We start from the raw sequence: 4,541 nt of genomic DNA on the forward strand, positions 1-4,541 counted from the left end.
ATATGGACTGTGTTAGATAAAGTATTGTTTATTGATGTCAGTTTCTTATGAATGGTAATGATATTGTGGTTATAAAGGAAGATAATATTATAGATCGAGGATACATGCCAAAGTATAGGCTGAAATTTACCTTCAAATAATCTTAAGAGAGAGGGAAAGAATATACACACACATATACACATACATGCACACACCCCAACCCCAAAATAGCAACATATAACGTGTTAATAATTGATTAGATTAATCCAGATGAAAGGTATACAGGTATTCATCAGTAATCTAGTCTACAAGTTTTCATTAAGTTCTACATTTTTTCAAAATAATAATTGGCAAAAACAGGTAAATCTTCAAACTACTGGGTTAGTCTAATTTTTTTTATTCCCATGTACAATAATAGTGTTTACAACTTATTTATAATTTTCATGTTTGTTTCATACACTGAAATATGAGCTTCCCAAAGATAAAAACTCTGATGTTTTCCCTTCAACTCTAGCAAAGCAACAGTATATTGCACTCATTTTTTTCACTCATTTGTCAAATAAATAAATTTTAAAAATATGACAAATGTAAGGGAATCATGTAGTCCCTGACCATCTATATATGCAGAGCTAGTACTTTTCCACTCTGTTCTGGGTTTGTGTGTGTGTGTGTGTGTGTGTGTGTGCGTGCGTGCGTGTGTGTGTGTGTGCGTGGTCATGTACACGCTTCTGTTTACCTGTAATATAGTGTCAAAACATGCCTATTTTGTCTTATCATCTATTTATAACTTAGAATGGTAAAAGGTGACAGTTGTGTGTTGGAGAGAAAGAATATAGATATTACCAAATATTCTTTTTCATATTTTTCCCAATTTGACTCATACTATTAAAAATATCAGCTCCAAGGATTATAAATTTTCTAATATTAGCTTTTTATCATTTTATTAACTCAAGTAGTTAAGCATTATTCTGCCATTCAGCCACACCGAAGTGATTATAATATTGCACACATTTGTAATTTTTAAATCCAGACCAGTTTATACTAGACTACCCACTACCGTTACCACCGCCAATAATAATAATATGTGTTATGCTCTTCTAAGACGGTATTTGTATGACTGTGTACTATAATTGTCTCCATTTTATAGAAGAGAAAGCTAAAGGTTTTAAATGTAACTAAATTGCTTAGGGTCACCTAGCTATTAAGTGGCAGAACCACCATTTGAAATCTGGAAATTTAAAGCATAGTCATCTACCTCACCAACATACAATACTGCCGAATCCTGAAAGTTGGATGGTTTAAAAATAGTGTCTTGGTGCTTTCTGAGCAACTGAAGTCTAAATTCATGTGAAAACTTACAGAGAGAATTCTGAGAGTTATAACAATTGGGAGACATTGAGAATTATAAATAGAAAAAGCATTCCTAAGAAATTATAAAATTATTAAGCCAGAAATAACATTCATCCCTGATCCCTCAACTGGCTTCGTCTTCCAGACAAGAATGCCAAGTTAATCTCTCTTCATAAAAAAACAATTACAATTTGAAGATGCTTCATATTTGCCTCTTTTGCCGGCACCAAATCTGCCTCATCTGAATCTTTCCAGTTCATGAGAAATACTAATTCTCCACTGCTGTCTGTGGCACCAATTATTTGTTCAGGATCAAGACCTCTGGCAAAGCCTTTTGGTTTATCAGCAGCATCCTTTTCTTTGATTGGCTATAATCAGACTGTCAGATAAAGATTTCTTTTTTGTACCATCTTTTTCTTTACAGCTTTTTGAAAATTAAGAAATGCTTCAATTAACTGGACAATCTAATTTTTCTTCAGGTCCCCAAGTATTGTCACATCTGTGAATCCTTTCCACTTCAGGAAATACTCCACCTTCCCATTCACTACACGTCGGTCTGGTACTTTTTCCTTTTTTCCTTTTTTTTTTTTTCCCAATATAGTTTTATTGGAGGCCATTTTTTATTGCAAACTTGAAGGGCTATTATTCACTGCCTCTGAGCTTCTTCCGAGCTGTCTGCGGTGTGTACCTCTAGCCCTGCACGCATCGGCTTGAGCTCTCAAGCATGTACTCTTTACTCATGCTTTTGAATATATGTATATATATTCAAAATATATAGGTATTAAATAGATATACATATAAATCTCCAAAGAATAAAGAATCATATAGTTGTTTTTGGGGGGGGGTGGTTTCTGGTTTTTCTCAACATTAAATTTGTATGATTCAACTATGTAGTTGAATGTAGTGGATTATTGATTTTCATTAATACATGGTATTTACTTTATTCATTTATTTCATTTTTGATGACCATATAGGTTATTTGCTGTGTGGCAAATAATGCTGCTGGCAACATTCTATTTCCTAGAACACATGTAAACGGTCTTTTGTTGGGTTGATATATTCACAATGGAAATCCTAGGTCATAAATTACAAATGTCTTCAGCTATAATAGATTATGACAAATTTCTTTTCCTATATTTCTGCTAAATTATTTATCTTTTTCTTTTTATTTATTAGAATTCTTTATATAGTCTAGATACAAGCACTTTGCCATTTATATATATTGCAATTTTAATATTGCCTTCTATATCTTGACCAGGCAAATATATAAGAACTGAAGAAATTTTTGCATTCTAAGGTTATTGATCAAATGATTTTATGGCCCAGAGTGAAGAATCTTAGAAGCCTTTGAGTCCTGAAGCCTAAATCTCAGATGAAAGAGACCAGAGATAATGTACATTATTTCAGTATATTGGAGAATTTTTCCTCTTGGAAATAGTAAGAATATTTGTCAAAACAGTTTCACCAAAAATGAGACCCTATGACTTCAAAATAAGACTTCTTTCTCGTTTAAAAAAATATATATTAAATTTATTGGGGCAACATTAATTAATAAAATTATATAGATTTCAAGTGTACAATTCAATAATACGTCATCTGTATATTGCATTATGTTCATCACCCAAAGTCAAATCTCCTTCTGTCACCATATTTGAGCCCCCTTTAGCCTTATCTATGTCCCTACTTGCCTTTATTCTCTCTGGTAATCACTAAATTGTTGTCTGTGTCTATGAGTTTTTTTGTTTGTCTTGTTCGTTTGTTGCTTTCAGTTTTATATGCCACACATAAGTGAAATCATATGGTTCTCAACTTTTTCTGTCTGACTTATTTCACTTAAGATGATAATTCAGCTTTCATAAAACTAGAGGGTAAAAGAAAAGAAGAGCTAAAAAAATAGGGACTGGGACAGAACATATACCTAGGATATTTCCTTCCTTTCATTTTACAGAGAGTAGTTAAAATGTGCAAGATTTAATTCTACTTGTTTTATTTTACCGGTGTTGCTTTTTTCTGCACCATTTTGTGCCTTCTCAAATACGGTGAAAGAATTACATGTCTTTGAGTTTAGTTTCCCAAGCTCTGTCTACCTATGGTCACCAATAACAGCATAGGATTATTAATAGGCTGGTTAGAGCCCACTGTATAGAAAAAGATGACTTCAAAAGAATAGGAAAAAAATGTTTTTTGAACAAAGGACACTAATGTATTTCTATTTACTTCATGACCTTATATATTATAAGAGGTTTTAGAAAATGATGCACGTGTAGTAACATTTTTTAAAAATTGGGTTGAATATGTGAATGAATGACTTGGTTACCAATAAATTACCTCACATGGCTTTTGGAAGGAGTAATAAATTAACGTGGACAAAATGCAGAACAGATGCTAGCTATTAAAGTCATTAGTAAGGAGAAAAAGTATCAGGCCTTACTGAAATCCAGACGATTCTACATGATGCCTCAGAAAATTTCTAGAAATAGAGGGAATTTTAATGAGCATGTTCTAATGAAATTTTATAAAGATGATGAAGGAAGAAATTTCATGAAAATAATGAAATAAAAAATTATTTAACTTAAATCCAACTCCTTGAGTTCATGGGCTACATTATCAATTTAAGTTCATTCCCTTTTCCCCTTTTGGTGAGAAACTGCCAGCTAAAAGCTATTTAGTTTGAGTATTATTAGAGCAGAGTAGCAGCGACAGAATGGGATACAATGGATTTATTTTATGTTGCTATCCACGGAACACAACAATGACAGATATGTTGGTGATCCAGGAAAGTAGCAAGACAAAGAAGGAGAATTTAAGTGGAAGTGAATAGATACACAGCTAGTCTGTTATGAATATAATAAAATTGGTACTTTTAGCAAGCCTCACTTAACCTCACTTAACCTCTGCTATCGATGCTATAAATGTGGAGTGAATAATTTCCAAGCATAAATTCATTCTATTCCCAATTTTTTCAAATCAATTAGTATATTAAATTTAGTAGAATTTGAATATTGAATAAACACACATTTCAGAGATTGATTATATCACTATAGCACTATTCCAACAACTTACATATATATAGATATATGTACAATCTCATGTAATCAAAATGAATTATGGCTTTTGCTAATGTATTGCATCTATTTATATTGGGAAATACATAACTAATTTAATGACATATCTCCTACCCACTTGTGATTTGGCCTGAAATGTACATTGAG

At 32.2% G+C, this 4,541-nt stretch overlaps 1 pseudogene; it reads right to left on the minus strand.

Annotated features, from left to right (window-relative positions):
• Positions 1–1,453: 1,453 nt before the first annotated feature.
• On the minus strand, positions 1,454–1,973 carry LOC105288584 (annotated as a pseudogene).
• Between the last annotated feature and the right edge of the window lie 2,568 nt (positions 1,974–4,541).

This window comes from Pteropus vampyrus, unplaced genomic scaffold (genome assembly GCF_000151845.1).
Source record: "Pteropus vampyrus isolate Shadow unplaced genomic scaffold, Pvam_2.0 Scaffold18, whole genome shotgun sequence".
NCBI classification, from domain to species: domain Eukaryota; kingdom Metazoa; phylum Chordata; class Mammalia; order Chiroptera; family Pteropodidae; genus Pteropus; species Pteropus vampyrus.